The following is a 20608-nucleotide window of genomic DNA, read 5'->3' on the forward strand; positions in this document are numbered from 1 at the left end:
TCCAATATTTTTTAGACTAACATGAAGTTTTAGATATTGTATTTTAAAAAGGGAATGTAGAAAATGTTCTAAGTTCAAACAATAGGTAAGGGATAGGAAAGAAGTCTTATGTTAGCCTTGGAACACACTCAGGCATGACTGAATGACTTAAATTATTTTTTACTTATGTTCTTCTAAATAAATGGAGTCTTCTCAATTATTCTTGAGAATGTATTGGAGCAAATGAACATTTTAAAACTTTAATAGAAAATTCTAATTTCAATCCAATTAAAAATTAATTTATATATGGAAATATTAAGAGTTTAAAACTGTTCCAGAAAGCAAATGTAGCTGCAAATAAAGGTTACATGAACTAAGTTCCAACAGAGCCTAGAAAACTCTTTCTATTCCTTAAGCGTACAACTCTGATGGTGGGGGGAAATCCACAACAAAACAATAAGGAAAATGAAACAAAACCACTATAACAAAAACAATAATCCTTCATTAAGCCATTAATTTATTAAACAATCACTGAGTATCTACTATATGATTCAAATGCCAAATACTTCACTCAAGAATTTCACAGCGTTAAAAAGTATTTCTGGTAACTTATTTGGGTTTGGTCCTCAACATCAGTGATGTTCAAAGCATGTTGCCCTTGTGTTTCCAATAAAGGAAAAGAAGGAATGATCTCTAACAGCGTATTCTGAGTTAAAAATACTACGTCATGACCTTAAAAGCATCACTTCCTTTTAAATTAGTTCTTACATCTGTCCACATTAAAACATATGTGCTGCATTTTGCCTACCCAGTATCAAGTAAGGTCCTAAACTTTATTGATAGTTTCAGTCCTGTTATTATAAGCATCTAATCATTTTAATCCCTATATGCACAGAATTTCAAGATTGTAGATTTACAATTATTGAATTCAATCTATTTGAATGAAATCTGAGAATGAGTGAGAGCATCTGACATGCACAAGTGACAGGGTTACTGGCAAATTCAAGACTAAAACCCAGAACTCCTGATTCCCAGTCAAGTGCTCTTTTCAGAATAACTTGCTGCCTCTAACCAAGGAACAGTTTACAATAAATAAGATGTGAACAAAACAAGTGAGGACTCAATAAAATAACTGATATTTAAATTGTCAAAGGAACTTTAAGAATAATTATTCTTTGTTGGGTACTACTCTGTTTTTGGTTTTATCTAGAAAATCTAAAGTTTTTTCTTTGTCTTCTGTTTTACTTTTTTGGTCATTTTGAGGTGAAATTTAGGTTGATCATGCTGTATTAGTTACCCTCCGGTCCTGGACATGTAAGCCCCTCCAAAGGCCCTCTCACAACATGGCTACTTACTTCCTCAAAACCAGCAAGAGAATCTGTTTTCTTTTGAGGCCCTTTTAAAACACTCACATAACTAGGTCAGGCTCACTCAGAATAATGTCCCTTTTGATGAGTATTACATATATCTGCAAAATCTCTTCACCTTTATCATATAATGAAACCTAATCATAGGATTGACATCCATCATATTCATAGGTCTCATCCACACTAAAGAAGAGGGGATTATATATCAGAGGGTAGGGATCTTGGGGCCATCTTAGAACACCTACCACAGATGCCAACAGAAAATCACCAACAGAAAGACATAAAAAGTCACTGGAATGATATGCCCACAATTTACAATTTTAGCCTTAGACTATCTCCTAGAGAAACAGCTATAGCATAGGGATTAAGAGGCTGGGATTAAATTCCAGGTTTAGCACTTACTAGTTATGATTTTGGGCAAGCAACTGAACCTCTTACATGCCTCAGTTTCCTTATCCATAGAATCAAGATGAAAATAGTACCTAACTCACAGTATTATTGAGGATTAAATGAAATAATTATTAACATTTATTTAGAGTTCACTATATTCTAAATAATTTTCCAAGTCTTTTACATGTATTAATTAATCTTCACAATATCCTTAAGGAGATGCTGTATTTTTTTTTTGGTGGGCAGGCACCGGTAATCGAACCCAGGTCTCCGGTATGACAGGCGAGAACTCTACCTGCTGAGCCACCATGGCCCGCTACTGTTTTTATGTCTATTGTACAGATATGGAAACTGAGGCACAAAGGTGCTAAAAGTTTATCAAGCTCACAAGTTTTTTTTTTAATTAATTAAAAAAAATTTTTTTAAATACCAGAAAACACCAAACAAATGCAAACATTCACGACTTTTGATCATTCCATTCTACATATACAATCAGTAATTTACAATAGCATCACATAGTTGCATATTCATCATCAGGATCATTTCTTGGAACATTTGCATCTATTAAGAAAAAGAAATAAAAAGAAAACAGAAAAAAATTCATACATGCCATAACCCCCACCACTCCCCCTCACCGATCACCAGCATCTTACTCTAAATTTATTTTAACATTTGTTCCCCCTATTATTCATCTTTATTCCATATGCTTTACATGTCTGTTGATAAGGTAGATAAAAGGAACATCAGACACAAGGTTTGCACAATCACACAGTCACATTGTGAAAGCTATATCATTATACAATCATCTTCAAGAAACATGGCTACTGGAACACAGCTCCACATTTTCAGGCAGTTCCCTCCAGCCTCTCCACTACATCTTCACTAACAAGGTGATATCTATCTAATGCATAAGAATAACCTCCAGGATAATCTCTCGACTCTGGAATCACTTAGCCATTGACACTTTATTTTGTCTCATTTCATTCTTCCCACTTCTGGTCGAGAAGGTTTTCTCAATCCCTTGATGCTGAGTCTCAGCTCATTCCAGAATTTCTGTCCCACATTGCCAGGAAGGTCCACACCCCTGGGAGTCATGTCCCACATAGACGGGGTAGGGGGGGAGGCGAGGGTGGTGAGTTTGCTTGTTGTGTTGGCTGGAGAGAGAGGCCACATCTGAGCAACAAAAGAGGTTCTCTTGGGGGTGACTCTTAGGGCTAATTTTAAGTACGCTTGACCTACCATTTGTGGGGTTAAATTTCATATGAGCACATCCCAAGACTGGGGGCTAAGCCTATAGCTTTGATTGTCCCCACTGCTTGTTAGAATATCAAGAATTAAACTTGGGGAAGTTGAATTTTCCCCCTTTCTCATCATTCCCCGAAGGGGACTTTGCAAATACTTTTTATTCACTGTTCAAATCACTCTGGGATTTATTGGGGCATCACTCTGGACAAACCAACGAAATCTCATGTCCCACTAAAGGTTCCATGTACTTATGGTGTTCAATTAAGCTGTCTACATAAGTTATATTAGGAAATGCACTAGTCAAAATATAAACTTTGTACCAAATAAACATTTTCTGCTTTAGTCTCACAAATAGGGTAAAATATAAAAATATTAATTATCATCTATTTTCATCACGCTGCAGTAATGACATTCCTTTGTTTTTCCTCAAGCAAAAACATTTTTAAAATTTCTACACTTAGTCACTACCATTATACACTCTAGGCATTTCTAGATTATACCATCTCATTCTTTATTGTGTATCTTTCTTTCGGACTTCATTTGTGCCCCCAGCCCTCCTCCCTGTATCATTCTCATATGCAGCTTCATTCAGTGTTTTAACATAATTGTATTACAGTACCTGAATTATAACATTCAGTTCTGTTGCACAATCTGTATCCCTTCAGCTCCAATTACCCAATATCTTACCCTATTTCTATCTCCTGATGGTCTCTGTTACCAATGAAATTCTCCAAGTTTATTCATTAATGTCAGTTCATATCAGTGAGACCATACAGTATTTGTCCTTTTGTTTCTGGCTAATCTCCCTCAGCACAATGTGCTTAAGGTCCATTCATGTTGTTACATACTTCATAACTGTATTCTGTCTTATATCTGCATAATATTACATCGTATGTATATACCACAGTTTGTTTAGCCACTTGTCTGTTGATGCACATTTTGGCTGTTTCCATATCTTTGCAATTTTAAATAATGCTGCTATAAACATTGGTGTGCAAATGTCTGTTTATGTCCTTGCCCTCATGTTCTCTGAGTAGATACCTAGCAATGGTATTACCTGGGCATATGGCAATTCTATATTTAGTTCTTTGAGGAACCGCCAAACTACCTTCCACAGTGGTTGTACCATTTGACATTCCCACCAACAGTGGACAACTGTGCCTCTTTCTCCACATCCTCTCCAGCATTTGTCATTTTCTGTTTTATTGATAATGCCCATTCTGGTGAATGTGAGATAATATCGCATTGTGGTTTTGATTTGCATTTCTCTAATGGCCAGGGAGGTTGAGCATCTCTTCATGTGCCTTTTAGCCATTTGTATTTCCTCTTATGAAAAGTGTCTGTTCAAGTCTTTTGCGCATGTTGTAATTGGGTTGGTTGTCTTTTTTGTTGTTGAGTTGAATAATTTCTTTATAAATTCTGGATACTAGACCTTTATCTGATATGTCATTTCCAAATATTGTTTCCCATATGTAGGCTGTCTTTTTACTTTCTTGATGAAGTTCTTTGATGTGCAAAAGTGTTTAATTTTGAGGAGTTCCCATTTCTTTCTTCAATGCTCTTGCTCTGGGTGTAAGGTCTAGGAAACCGCCTCCTAGTATAAGATTTAGAAGATACTTCCCTACATTTTCTTCTAACAGTTTTATGGTCTTACATCTAATATTTAGGTCTTTGATCCATTTTGAGTTAATTTTTATATAGGGTGTGAGATATGGGTCCTCTTTCATTCTTTTGCATATGAATATCCAGTTCTCTAGGCACCATTTATTGAAGAGACTGTTCTGTCCCAGGTGAGTTGGCTTGACTGCCTTATCAAAGATCAATTGTCCATAGATGAGAGGGTCTATATCTGAACACTCTATTCGATTCCATTGGTCAGTATATCTATCTTTATGCCAGTACCATGCTGTTCTGACCACTGTAGTTTCATAACATGCCTTAAAATCTGGTAGCATGAGCCCTCTGACTTCATTTTTTTTCTCAGGATACTTTTAGCTATTCGGGGCACCCTGCTCTTCCAGACAAATCTGGTTATTGGTTTTTCAATTTCTGAAAAGTAAGTTGTTGGGATTTTAATGGTATTGCATTGAACCTGTAAATCAATTTAGGTAGAATTGACATCTTAACTATATTTAGTTTTCCAATCCATGAACATGGTATGCCCTTCCATCTATTTAGGTCTTCTGTGATTTCTTTTAACAATTTCTTGTAGCTTTCTTTGTATAGGTCTTTTGTCTCTTTAGTTAAATTTATTCCTAAATATTTTATCTTTTGGTTACAATTGTAAATGGAATTCTTTTCTTGATTTTCCCCCTCAGATTGTTCATTACTAATGTATAGAAACACTACAGATTTTTGAGGTTGATCTTGAAACCTGCCATTTTGCTGTACTAATTTATTAGCTCTAGTAGTTTTGCTGTGGATTTTTCGGGGTTTTCGACATATAGTATCATATCATCTCATCTGCAAACAGTGAGAGTTTTACTTCATCCTTTCCAATTTTGATGCCTTGTATTTCTTTTTCTTGTCTAACTGCTATGGCTAGAACTTCCAAAACAATGTTGAATAACAGTGGTGATAGTGGACATCCTTGTCTTGTTCCGGATCTTAGGGGGAAAGAGTTTTTCCCCATTGAGGATGATGTTAGCTCTGGGTTTTTCATATATTCCCATAATCATTTTGAGGAAGTTCCCTTCTATTCCTATCCTTTGAATTATTTTCAACAGGAAAGGATGTTGAATTTTGTCAAATGCCTTTTCTCCATCAATCAAGAGGATCATGTGGTTTTTCTGCTCTGATTTCTTGATATGGTGTATAACATTAATTGATTTTCTTATGTTGAACTATCCTTGCATACCTGGGATGAATCCTACTTGGTCATGATGTATAATCCTTTTAATGTGTTGCAGGATTCGATTTGCTATAATTTTGTTGAGGATTTTTGCATCTATATTCATTAGAGAGATTGGTCTGTAGTTTTCTTTTTTTGTAATATCTTTGTCTGGCTTTGGTATGAGGGTGATGTTGGCTTCGTAGAATGTATTAGGTAGCTTTCCCTCCTCTTCAGGCTTTTGAAGAGTTTGAGCAGGATTGGTACTAATTCTTTCTGGAATGTTTGGTAGAATTCACCTGTGAAGCCATCTGGTTCTGGACTTTTCTTTTGGGGGAGCTTCTTAATGACTGATTCAATTTCTTTCTTTGTGATTAGTTTGTTGAGGTCACCTATTTCTTCTCAAGTCAAAGTTGGTTGTTCATGTCTTTCTAGAAAGTTGTCCATTTCATCTACATTGTCGTATTTATTAGCATAAAGTTGTTCATAGTATCCTGTCATTACTTCCTTTATTTCTACAGGGTCAGTGGTTATGTCTCCTCTTCCATTTCTGATCTTATTTATTTGCATCCTCTCTCTTCTTCTTTTTTTCAATCTTGCTAAGAGTCCATCAATCTTATTGATTTTCTCATTAGAACCAGCTTCTGGTTTTACTGATTTTCTCAATTGTTTTCATGTTCTCAATTTCATTTATTTCTGCTCTAATCTTTGTCATTTCTTTCCTTTTGCTTGTTTTGGGGTTAGTTTCCTGTTCTTTCTCTAGTTCTTCCAAGTGGACAGTTATTTCCTCGATTTTTGCACTTTCTTCTTTTTTGATATAAGCATTTAGGGCAATAAATTTCCCTCTTAGCACTGCCTTTGCTGCATCCTATAAATTTTGGTATGTTGTGTTTTCATTTTTATTTGCCTTGAGATATTTACTGATTTCTCATGTAATTTCTTCCTTGACCCACTGGTTGTTTAAGAATGTGTTGTTGAGCCTCCACATATTTGTGAATTTTCTGGCACTCTATTATTGATTTCCAACTTCATTCCTTTATGATCTGAGAAAGCATTTTGTATGATCTCAAACATTTTAAATTAATTGAGACTTGCTTTGTGACCCAGCATATAGTTTATCCTTGAGAAAAAGGTGTATCCTGCTGTTGTGGGGTGTAATACTCTAAAAATGTCTGTTAAGTCTAGCTCATTTATTGTATTATTCAAATTCTCTGTTTCTTTATTGATCCTCTGTCTAGACGTCCTGTCCACTGATGAAAGTGTGGAATTGAAGTCTCCAACTATTATGGTAGATGTATCTATTTATCTTTTCAATGTTCTCAGTGTTTGCCTCATGTATTTTGGAGCATTCTGGCTCGGTGCATAAATATTTATGATTGCTATGCTTTTTTGTTGAATTGTTCCTTTCATTAATACATAGTATCCTTCTTTGTCTCTTTTAACTGTTTGACATTTAAAGTCTAATTTGTTGGCTATTAGTATAGCTACTCCTGCTCTTTTCTGATGGTTATTTTCATGAAATATCTTTTCCCAACCTTGCACTTTCAACCTGTTTATCCTTGGGTCTAAGATATATTTCCTGTAGATAGCATATAGATGGATCCTGTTTTTTAATCCATTCTGCCAGTCAATGTCTTTTGATTGGGGAGTTTAATCCATTAACATTTAGTATTATTAGTGTACAGGTAGTACTTTCATCTACCATTTTGCCTTCTGGATTTTATATGTCATGTCTAATTTTTCTTCTTTTTACCTTTACTGATAGTCTTCCTTTCTACACTTTTCTTCACACCTCTCTCTTCTGTCTTTTCCTTTCTGTCTCTAGTGCTCCCTTTAGTATTTCTTGCAGAGCCGGTCTCTTGGTCGCAAATTCTCTCAGTGATTTGTCTGAAAATGTTTTCATTTTTCCCTCATTTTTGAAGGACAATTTTGCTGGATATAGAATTCTTGGTTGGCAGTTTTTCTCTTTCAGTAATTTAAATATATCATCCTGCTGAGAAATCTATGCATAGTCTTATTGGGCTTCCCTTGTATGTGATGGATTGCTTTTCTCTTGCTGCTTTCAAGATTCTCTCTTTCTCTTTCACTGCTGACATTCTGATTATTATGTGTCTTGGAGTACATCTCTTTGGATCTATTCTCTTTGGGGTACGCTGCACATCTTGGATCTGTAACTTTAAGTCTTTCATAAAAGTTGGGAAATTTTCAGTGATAATTTCCTCCATTAGTTTTTCTCCTCCTTTTCCCCCTCTCTTCTCCTTCTGGGACACCCAGAACATGTATATTCATGTGCTTCATATTTTCATTCAATTCCCTGAGTCCCTGCTCATATTTTTCCATTTTTTCCCTACATTTTCTTTTGCTTGTTGGAATTTCAGATGTTCCATTCTCCAGTTCACTAATCCTACCTTCTGCCTCTTGAAATTTAACATTGTAGGTTTCCTTTGTTTTTTTCATCTCTTCTACTGTGCCTTTCATTCCCATAAATTCCGTGATTTGTTTTTCCAAACTTTCAATTTCTTCTTTTTGTTCATTCCTAGCCTCCTTTATACCCTCCCTCAACTCATGGATTTGAATTTTGATGAGGTTTTCCACGTCTGTTCGTACATTCTGAATTAATTGTTTCAACTCCTGTATCTCATTTGAACTATTGGTTTGTTCCTTTGACTGGGCCATATGTTCAATTTTCCTAGTGTGATTTGTTATTTTTTGCTGGCGTCTAGGCATTTAATTAGTTTATTCTGGACATTGTTTTCACTTCTTTTACCTAGAGTTTTCTTGCTGGATGAATTTGTCGTCTGTCTTTCTTTGAAATTCAGTTCTGCCTTTCCCCCCCACCCTTAGGAGGCTCGACTAAGGTATTACAGACCCCAGTTGGATTTTTCCACACCAAACTGGCCCCCTATCAGGAGGAAAGAGTCATCTGCATCGCTTTTTCCTGAGGGTGAGACCCAGCAGGTTGAAAGACTTTCCTGTGAAGTCTCTGGACTGTTTTTCTTATCCTGCCCAGTATGTGGTGCTTGTCTGCCTGCAGGTCCCACCAGCATAAGATGATGTGACACCTTTAACTTTGGCTGGGGTCATGGTGGAGACAGAGGAGAGGTTGTAGGCTGGTTTTAATGGCCTAAAATTACCAAGCCCTGGTGTCTGAATTCCTTGAGAGAGGGATTCCACCTGAGTTGGGCTTCACCCCTCCCCTGGGGAAGACACAGGTTCCAGATAACTCCTCAAAACGAGTTTGTTTCTGCCTATGCCTGGGGCAGTTGCACCCTGAGGAGTCCTGCTGCTGTATCCAAAGGCAGTCAAGCCTTTGTAGAAACAGCCACAAAAACCTCTGTTTCCTTCTCTTTTTTTCCTTTTTCTGTCAGCCCTGCCCCCTTAGCACCTGGGCAAAAATCAGCAACCTCCACTTTGACCAGGTTCACCTGAAATGGGGGCCTATTTTTAGTAGTCGAAATTTGTGAATTAATTCCACACTTGAGGCTTCCTTGCGCTCAGCCCCTGCTGCTGTGGAGGGCCAGGAGCAATCAATCAGGCCCGAGCAGGGAAAGTCCCCAAAGATCTGGGGCGGAATGTCCCCAAGAGTTAAACAATGATCCTTGTTTGGAAACTGAGGAAACAGGATGTGTTTTGGCAACAGCTAACGGAATTTTTCTGCTTCTGTGATTATGCTTGCTTGCTAGCAACTGCAAACCACAGCATGATTTTAGCCTTTATAAGCTCACCTTGAAAACCTCTGGGGGCTGCTCTCTGAATCTTCCATCTTGGAGGTTTCTGAGGCAGTCGCCAATCGGCTAATAAAGACTGCCAATTGGCTTGCAGTTTTGAATTTTGTGGTGTCTCTTTTGGTGTGCCCCACAACACTGCTGATAAAGTCTCTTTCCTTTCCCCTCTGGGAAGCAGCCTGTGGCGGAGGGGTGCCAGCTGCCATGGCTTGGGGAACTCGCAGTTCTGGGGGGGCTTGCACCAGGTCCAGCTAGTCCAGACTGGGGTACACTGTGTGTCCGGTCACTGACATGGCCCCGGGAGCTGTTCTGTACTGTTCCTGGTTATTTAGTAGGTGTTCTGGAGGATGAACTAAATCCCATACCTTGCTAAACTGCCATTTGGCTCCATCAAGTTCACAAGTTTTAAAATGGCAGAGCCAGGTTACACCCAGGAAGCTTTGTCTCCATTACTGCTAAACTACAGAGCTTAAAACATTGCCTGGCATGTAACTGTCAGATATTTTAATGCCTAGAGAGCCAAACTTTGAGATAATATTATAGCCTAAAAACAGCACTTTAAAATAGTCATCTAAGAATGATGAGGTCAGTTCCAAATAGTGAGAGAACAACAGTCCCAAATGTGTACCAGCTTTGATGAGTAACAAGGGGACTCATGACACTTCCAACTTCCCTACTTCCCTGAGACATCTAGGTCTGAATTAAAAGTTGGGAGAAGATTAGGGACAGCCAAATGTATAGGCCAAGCCCTTGATCTTGAGGCTTGCTCTTGTGAGGTTTATATATGTAGCAGAGAAGCTTAGCCTACCTATAGTTATGCCTAAGAGTCAACTCTGGAGGACCTCTTTTGTTGCTCAGATGTGGCCTCACTCTCTTTAAGCCCAATTCTGCAAGTAAAATCATTGCCCTCTGCATTATGTGGGACATGACATCCAGGGGTGAAAATCTCCTTGGTGGCATGAGAGATGACTTTCAGGGATGAGTCTGGCCTTGGCACCATGGGATCAACAATGTCATCCTGATGAAAAGGGAAAAGTGTAACAAATAAGGTATCAGTGGCTGAGAGAGTTCAAATAGAGTTGAGAGGCTACTTGGGAGGTCACTTTTATGCAAGCTTCAGTTAGACATTGCTATCTATCAAAGCTTGCCAAACCCCAACCAAAACCATTCCTGCCAATACTAAATAAACCTATGGTGTTATATAAGTTTCTACGAAGGTTCCATGCGCAAGGGTAACTTTCCAGAAACCTACAACCCCATATGGTTCCCTGGACCAGATAAGTTCTGAAATGCAGAGGGGCCAGCCTCTAATTGTTGTGATGTGCTTTGAAATTTATTCCTTTTTTGTTTATGTTATTTTTCACAAAGAAAGAAAGAAGCCGATTGTGATGATTAAAAAAAAAAATGGTTATTCCTTGTAGCCTCCAATGTTCTGGAGCAGCTAGAAAGAAAAATCTGAGATGACGGTATGGTAGCCCATGACTAACTCTGGGATCTGTTCTGTAACTACTTGCTGAAGAGTGCCTTGAAAACTATTGCTTTTTTCTTTCTTTGCTTTGTATATATGTTATATTATACAATACAAAAAAAAAAAATTTGGGAGAAGCACCACACTACTCTCATTTCTGAATAGGAAAGTAGAGCCAGTTGGAAAACAGAACTGGCTCTGGGAAAATCTGCATTCTATTTGTCTGCTGTTCATGGGCAGGAAATACAGACAGATGGGCTTGTAGTGGGTCCCCAAGCAGATGAGATAGCACTCACTGGGGGCAAGCTACTTTTCAGGCTCATGAATAACAAGGCTCTAGACATATTAGCTATTCAACTAAGATGCAGGTTATTAGAAAGAATATTTCATTTTACTGTGGATTTTAGAGAAAGAGTGAAGCAGTTCATTATAATTGACCGAGCTTATGAAAATCCAGTTGCTATACACACATTATGGGCAAATAGGGAACCAATAGTGGAGATGTAGTAATAATTTCTACACTTACATTAGAGACATTTGAAGTTACTATAAGGTTTTATGGTGGTTAACGTGAACTGCACTGTAGCAGTTAGGCATTTCTCGTCAACTCTCAGCTCCAAATTCACCCTTCAGTACTTGCTTTGTGATAATGGACTGAACTCAAAACATTTTTCCTTCACAGTGAGCACAATGTCATGTTTTTGTCAGTAGAGGGCACTGGAGGGACATTGCAGGAGGAAAGAGGCATTGTTCTCTCTCTTTTTAAAAACTTTTTATTATGGTGACATATATACAACTCTATATTTATAGTAGCATTATTCACAATAGCCCAAAAGTGGAAACAACCCAGGAGTCTTCTCTTTATGGTTCCTGTGTAGTGTGTTTTGTTTTTTCTTGCTCTTGCTGTACCATCCATTAGCAGTGAATATATCTAGGGCCATTCAGTCATACTCTGGTCCAGACATGCACCCAATCTCTGAACAACCTTGCAGCCCCAGCCTGGGCTCAGTGAGCACCATCTTGCGGCCCTCTCAACACAGTCACCATATTCTCCAGATCTCACACCTGTAGTGGCGCTCCAACTCTGTCTGTAAACCCTCCCACCAGCTTCAACTTGCCTGCATTCTGGAATGTTGTTTTCTGTTTGGCAACGGTGGACTAGCTCTGACTGAGTCAGCTGTGGAGAGGGTTTTCCACATCCAAGTTTGTCCTTTCTTGGGTACTCCCTCAGTCCTAAGGTATCCTTTAGAGTTCTCTCTATATCTTTACAGTTTCTCTGTTTTAGTTTGCGAAAGCTGACAGAACGCAATATATCAGAAATGGAACAGCATGTGTTTTGTTGTTGTTGTTGTTTTTAACACGGGCAGGTACTGGGAATCAAACCGGGGTCTCTGGCATGGCAAGTGGGAACTCTGCCACTAAGCCACTGTTACCTGGAATGGCTTTTAAAAAGGAAATTTAAAGTTGCAAGTTTACAGTTCTAAGGCCATAGTAATGTCCAAACTAAGGCATCCAGAGAAAGATACCTTAACTCCAAAGAAAGGGATGATGACGTTCAGGGTTTCTCTCTCAGGTGGGAAGGCACATGGCAACATCTGCTAGTTTTCTCTCTTCATTTCCATGGCTTCCCCGGGGGCATTTTCCTTCAGCATCCCCAAAGGTGTCTGGCTGTGTGGGCTCTGTTGGCTCTGAGCTTCTTCCAAAATGGTTTCCTCTTAAAAGGCTCCAGGTAAGCAACCCCACCTTGAATGGGTAGAGACATAGCTCCATGGAAATAATAAAAAAGATCCCACTGAGCAATACTTAATGAGGATTAAAGAGCATGGCTTTTCTGTGGTACACAACAGTTTAAACTGGCACAATCTTCTATCACAGTTGAATACTTTTTTATATTAAACACCCCTTCTTTAAATTACTGTGTAGTTTCTGTCTCTAGACTGATTCGATTACCTTATTGAAGAAATCTTTACGTTTATAAAGACTCCAGCTATAATTTTTTAAAATCCATAGTGTCTGTGATCACAATGAATGAACTCACATGAAGACAGCCTTCTAATTTGTCACTTTCTGTGGCCATACTGACAGAGATATATATATATATAATGTAAATATTATGAGATTGTTGTAAGAATTGTCTTACACAACTGTGGGGATGGGCACATCTAAATTCTGTAGGGCAGGCTGCAATCTGGGAAATCTGATGAAGGTTTCTGATGAATTCTCCATGAGAAGCTGGCTGGCTGAACTGGAGATGGAAATTCTCTCTTCTAACTGCTGAAATCATGCCTTCTGTCTTTAAGGCCTTCAACTGATTAGATGAGACTTGTCTCATTGTTGAAGGCAATCTCAGTCAATTGTAGATGTAATCAGTCACAGTTGCAATCAACTTACTGATGATTTAAGTCCACAAAATATCCTCACAGTAACAATAAGGCCAGTGCTTGCATGACCAAACAACTGGATACCTTAACCTAGTCATGTTTACACATGCAGCCATTGCAGACATCAAATAATTATAACATTTGGACTTTAAGAATCCTCCAATATCCCAACTTAATCAGAGGCTAATTTAATTTGTTCCTTGCTAGGAACTGTCAGAATGGGCTCAAGAAGCTAAATCTAATTCTCAGACTAGTGCTCTTTCTACTGTATTACTCTGCCTTACTCGACTCCCCAACAAAAAAAATTCCTTGAAGACAAGAATCACACCCTCAAAGTTGGCCTGAATATGAACATATTTCGCAATGCATAGTATGTTTAGCAAATGTGTTAGCAAGAACACTGATATAAATATACCAACTTACATATCTGACAAATAATAAGAAACACTAAAAACAGATTATATTAATTCTTCATGTGTGGTCACATTCTCTTTAGTATAAATATGTTTTCCTTTTTGTCCTAGGAGAGGCAAACATTTTCCACCTTTATCATATTCTATCTGGATTTCTCCCTTGTTGCACAGAACATCACTAATTCTTACAACAATCTCATAATATTTACATTATATATATATATTAAACATTAAAAAGTTAATTTGCAGTTAAAATAATTTACCAGGCAGTTAACCACTAAATTGTCAAATTCCTAAAGATAATTTAATACACCACTCAAAAAATTAATACCTATCTCAGTAACAGTATTAGCAGGCCTCTTTAGGTTGACCAAAAAGACAGTAAAGGGGCAAAGACAGAAGGGTCACATTAACTGTGAAGATGAAGAAAATCTAGACTTCAAAAGGGGCAAGGATAAGTTGTTTAAAACCATATAAGCACCTTAACGCTTTCCATCTAAAAAACTCAGTATTAGAATTCCTGTTTTAATGAGATTGACTATAATATTCAAATGCTAGTTACAACCAAAATGCCAACCATACAAAAAAAGTTGCATTTGCAATTAGCCTAAGAACCGGTTTTAAGAAAAGAAGGGTCCAGGCTATAATTGGCAAAATATGTCTTTCCACAGCATAAGGGATCTTCTGAAGACTGATATATATATATTTATAACATTATTTTTCATTAGAGAGAGTGCCACTGTTTTCAAAGACTCTCTAAAGATAAAATATTCATATGATCACTTTTATTTCATTATAGGGCATTCTGCTACCCTAGTACTTAAATACATCCTCAAGATTTTGCATGACATAGGGAGGTAAACTTATGCTTATATAAATGACGTGATAAATATTGGGGCAATCCACAATGAGCTATTTACTTTTTCCTCCAGGGTCCTCTCTTAAATCTAGCCCATTGGTTCTATGCAGCTTAAGCCATTTCTAGCCTGGATAGCAAAGAAGGCACAATAATCTCAGCCCAGGTGGAGTTTAGGAGTAAAGAACTCAAACATTTAAAGGGGAGTGGGAGGCGGATGGCAGAAGAAATTATACAGAATCTTTATGAAATAAAACAAATACTTAACATGCCAAAATAAGCCTATTTACTATCAAAGCTAAATAAAGAAAAAATAGCTTGGAGAGAAAAGAAAGTGAAAGAAGATAAAAGAGAAGAAAGAGCATTTAATGCTCTGTACCCTCTAAAGTGCTATACAACTAAAAGATAATCTCACTTTTAGTTGTAAAAATAATAGGCACTCATTGTATTTTTTTACCTTCCATTATCTTTACCAAAATGAGGAGTTAAATGCGATTACAAGGCAAATGTTATATACAATACCACACTGTTGGTTAATGTAAAGGTGTATTTGAGCTCACAACAATATGATTTAAACAATGTGATTTTAATGATTATGCCTGGCATGGTATTTCCATGAGGTTATTTTACCAAGCAAATACAATAAAGATTAATATTATAGAATATAATGTTAATATTTCAGAAAACTGAAAACGTTCAGTTTTCAACAGTGATATAATTCATTCTGTTTATAATGCTTTTCATCAGCTTTTTTTACTTAACATTATCATTTAGAACTTTTCATTTAACTTTGGCATATGAATATTTTAGGAATATTCATAAATACAACTTATCAATACATTATTTATTCACAAGCATAATTTCAAACCATAACTATGAACAATCAATGTTACATTAATGCACCATGGTTTAATGAAACTACCCAATTATTTCCTATTTTTCATGATTATATATAAGCTGCAATAAACACTTTCTAGGAAAAACATTGGTTTTGGAATTTCTCTTTAGACTAGATATCCAAGCGAGTGTAGGAATGTGAACTCTGGAGTCAGATTACCCGTGTTCAAATCCTATCTTAAATCCTTTCCAACTACATCACTTTGAGCAAATCATCTAACCTCTCTGTGCTTCAGTTTCCTCATCTGTAAACTGAAGATGACAGTATAATAATACCTCGAAAGGTAGTTAGTTTAACTAACTATAAATGAGTTAGTTTGTAGAAAGCACTTAAAACCATACCTGAGGCATATTGCAAATACTACATAAATGTTAGTGTTAATGTTTCCAAGTCCCAATGTAGCCTATAAAACTGCATTCAAAAAAGGTTGCATGGGATCAAAGACCTAAACATTAGAGTTAAGCTCATAAAACTTCTAGAACAAAATGTATGGGAATATCTCATATATCCTGTGATAGGATTTACACCCAAAGCATGAGCAATGAAAAAAGAAATTGATAAACGGGACCTCTTCAAAATTAAACGTATTTGTGCATCAAAGAACCTTGCCATGGAAGTAAAAAGGCAGCCTAACTAATGGGAGAAAATATTTGGACACCAGATATCAGACAAGGGTTTTTTTTTTAATTTTTTTTTATTTGCATGGGTAGGTACCAGGAATCGAACCTGGGTTTATGGAATGGCAGGAGAGAACTCTTCCTGCTGAGCCACCATGGCCCACCCCATATAGGGGTTTAATATCCAGAATATATAAAGAGATTAAACAACCCAATTAAAAAATGGGCAAAAGACATGAAAAGACACTGAAGAAATAAAAATGGCCAAAAGGCACATGTAAAGATGCTTTTCACTGGCTATTAGGGAAATACAAATCAAAACCACAATGAATATCATCTCATACCCAATAGAACTGCCATTATTAAAAACAATAGGAAATGACAAGTGCTGGAGAGGATATGAAGAAAGAGGCACACCTATCCACTGCTGGTGGGAATGTAAAATAGTGTAACCACTCTGGAAGGCAGTTTGGTGGTTCCTCAGAAAGCTAAGTAAAGCACTGCCATATGATTCAGCAATCCCATTATTAGGTATATATTCAGAGGAACTGAAGACAAGGGCACAAATGTACATTTTCACACCGATGCTTATAGCAGCATTATTAATGATTGCCAAGAGATGGAAACAGTCCAAATGTCCATCAACAGAGGAGTGGCTAAACAAGCTGTGGTATATACATATGATGGAATATTATGCAGCTGTAAGGCAGAAGAAAGTCATGAAGCATGTAACAACATGGATGAACTTTGAAGAAATTAGGGGGAATGAAATTAGCCAGAAACAAAAGGATGGATACTGTATGGTCTCCCTAATATGAACTAACATTAATGGGTGAACTTTGAGAGTTAAAGTTAAGAACACAGGTTATCAGGAAATAGAAAGAGGGTAGAGAGTGGGCATTAGGTGCTGAAAGAATACAGAATGTGCAAAAGGACTAATCATAAAAATTCAGAAATGGATAGCACAATATTATCTCATGACAGCACAATCAGTAGACTAAATGAAGCTGAATGTGAGTATGGTTGAGGGAGAAGGGCTGGGGGGTGGAGGGTGGTGCAAGTATGACATGAGAAGGAAAGATAGAGGATAAAGACTGAGATGGTATAACTTAGAAATGCCTAGAGTGGACAATGATGGCGGTTGAATGTACAAATATAATGTTTTTGCATGAGGGAGAACAATGAATGTCAACATTCTAAGGTGTAGAAAATGGGATGGTATACAGGAAAAAACATAATCAATGCAAGCTAAGGTCTATAGTCAACAGTAACATTGTAATATACTTCCACTGAATATAACACAAGCATTTTACCAAAACTAAAGGTCAACAAGCTTGGCATATGGGAGAGGGGTATGGATTCCTTGTAGAAGAAAAGGAAATGTTTTCATATAGATAATGGTGGTGAAGACATGGCTACTTACTTAGGTTGGACTGTATGATGGGCAAATAAAACAGCCTAAATATGAACAGAGAGAAACAAGTGCTGGAGAAAATGTGGAGAAAGACATCTATCTATTTACTGTTGGTAGAGAAGCTGAGAGGTGCAGCCTCTCTGGAGGGCAGTGTGGTGGTTCCATAGGAGGCTAGGGATGGGGTTGCCATATGATCCCGAAACCACATTGCTAGGTATATACCAGGAGAAACAGAGTAAGAACACAAATGGATATTTACACACTGGTGTTTATGGCAGCAGTGTTTGTGATTCACATGGATGGAGGTGGCCTAAGGGTACAATGACTGAGGAATGGAAGGTGGAACTGTGGCGTATACATACAGGGATTACTGAGTAGTGCAAGAAGGAATGAAGTTGTGAGGTATGCAACTAGGTAAATGAACCTTAAGGACTGTATGTTGAAACAAAAAGACAAATATTATCACGTCTCACTCAAATGGACTAGTAGTAATATACAAACTAGGACAACTATACTTGAGAGCATGGGTTATCAGGTTGGAGCCTATTGTAAAGGGTCCTAGATTGTAAGCTCTTACAGCAATCACATCTATTCCAGAGTTGTAACTATTACTTCTAATTTCTGAGATGCTGAGCTGTTTATGTAGAACCTGGTTGTTCCCTGAAACTCTGGGTATTTATGTCATACCTGTGACTCAGAGTTAGAGTACTGATGCTATGAAAGTCAGCAATACTCCATACAGCAACAGTTAAAAAGCTGAAAAAGTGATCAGACTTCGACTAGAGATATGAATGAAACTGATCTGGAGAGAACTAAGGTAAATCAGAACATAGGGTAAAGGATGATATGGTCCATATTTTAAAACTTCAACTTATGTGTGCAACCAAAGGAAGAGATATTTATTTGGTGCAAAACTTATATTTTGGGGAGTGCACTATCTAATTTAAGTTGTATGGTCAATTTATTTTGAACACCATAACTACATGGAATGTTTTTTTTTTTAATATTTTTAATAGCAAAACAACATACAAACACATACATTCTTAACACACAAACATTCCATACATGGTGTACAATCAATGGCTCACAGTATCATCACATAGTTGTATATTCATTACCAACTATGTGGAATCTCTAATAGGACATGAGATCTTGGTGATTTGTCTAAGTTAGTATGATACCCTGATATATGACAGAGTAATTTGGGCAAAGAATATAAAACTATTTGCAAAGTCCCCTTGAGGGAGAGGGCGGAAAGGAGGAAATATGAAACCTTCCCATTTGGAGACTTTCTCATATTCTTGCAAGTAGTGGGGACAACCAATTCAATAGGATGAATCCTCGATCTTGCGGTTTGCCCCTATGAAACTTATTCCTACAAAGGAGAAGCTAAACCTACTTATAATTAGGCCTAAGAGTCACCTCCCAGAGAACTTCTTTTGTTGCTCAGATTTGGCTTCTCTCTCTAAGTCAACTCTGCAGGTGAACTCACTGCCCTCCCCCGTATGTGGGACATGACATCCAGGGGTATAAATTTCCATGGCAATGTGGGACAGAACTCCAGGGATGAGCCTGGACCTGGCACCATGGAACTGAGAAGGCCTTCTTGACCAAAATGGGGAAGAGAGAAATGAGACAAAATTAAGTTTCAGTGGCTGAGAGATTTTAAACAGATTCAAAAGGGTATCCTGGAGGTTATTCATATGCCTTATATAGATGTCCCTTTTTAGTTTATTGTGCATTGGAGTGGTTGGAAGGAAGTACCTGAAACTGCTGAACTGTGTTCCAGGAGCCTTGATTCTTGAAGATGACTGTATAACTACATAGCTTTTACAATGTGAACATGTGATTGTGAAAACCTTGGTTCTGATGCTCCTTTTATCCAGGGTATGGATAGATGAGTAAACAAAAAAGCAAAAAAACATGGATAAAAAATAAACAAATAATGGGGAGGTTAAGGGTAAAAGAAAAATTGGGTAGATTGAAATACTAGTGGTCAATGAGAGGGACGGTTAAAGGGTTGGGATGTATGAGATTTTTCCTTTTTCTTTTTATTTCTTTTTCTAGAGTGATGTAAATGTTCTAAAAATGATCAAAGTGATGATACATCACCATGTGATGATATTTTAAGCCATTTATTGTATACTATTGATGGACTGCATGTGTGTGAAGATTTCTCAGTAAAAATATTTATTAAAAATGGTTGCATGAGTACATGTCTAACAGTAAAGTTTTATAGCTCTAATTTCAATAGATTTGCACCAGCATTTGGATGTTTCTAACATGTGTATGTGTGTGTGTTTATGAGTTCATAGACGAAAGTTTATATTTCATTATTTTTAAACAGGAAGTCCTTATTATCTGAGAATAACTGTTACTGGAAAGTAATGGCAGTCTTTCTGATTTTATCTAGGGTTGCAAAATTGTTCTTTTTAAAAATATATATAGATTTCTGGGAAGATGGCTGAATAGACTAGCTTGAGATTAGCCCTGCTCCATGGAAAATTTAGAGAAGGGACAGGGAGGCGACTGAGGTGGGGATTGGGGAGTACGGCTGACCTGGGAGAGCCTTCTGCAACACATGCGATAGCCCTGGTTGCAGAGGCCAAGGAACTGAGAGGCAGAAAGCTGCAGCCTGGTGTGGAGGTGCGGAGTCTGCGGGAGTTCATGGACGGGAATCTGGGATTAGGAAGCAAGCCAGGCCGTGTTCCTTGGGCACGCTCCCCTCACTGGCACAGCCCCAGGACTGGAGCCTCACCCCAGGACTGGAGCCTCACCCCATGCCCCACGCACCTGAACCCTGTCACCAGCCCCCATTCCTGTGCTCCAGGCACACCCACCCCACCGGGCCCAAGTTCACGTATCTGCCCCCCATCCCCACCCCAAGTACAGCCCAACCCACCTCTCCTGTACCTCTCCTGAGCACTACCTCCCCCCTACTCCAGGTTCCCTACAGGTTGTTGCCAGTGTATAAAGGCTGCAGGCACCAACTTCCATACGTAGGCTACCCCTGCCTCATCCCCCC

At 37.8% G+C, this 20608-nt stretch overlaps 1 protein-coding gene across 4 annotated transcripts in view; it reads right to left on the reverse strand.

The window, feature by feature from the left end:
- Positions 1-20608, reverse strand: part of CNKSR2 (connector enhancer of kinase suppressor of Ras 2) — a 370581-nt gene that overhangs the window by 178757 nt on the left and 171216 nt on the right. The window lies entirely within an intron of this gene.

The sequence above is a fragment of the Tamandua tetradactyla genome, chromosome X, assembly GCF_023851605.1.
Source record: "Tamandua tetradactyla isolate mTamTet1 chromosome X, mTamTet1.pri, whole genome shotgun sequence".
Taxonomy (NCBI): Eukaryota; Metazoa; Chordata; class Mammalia; order Pilosa; family Myrmecophagidae; genus Tamandua; species Tamandua tetradactyla.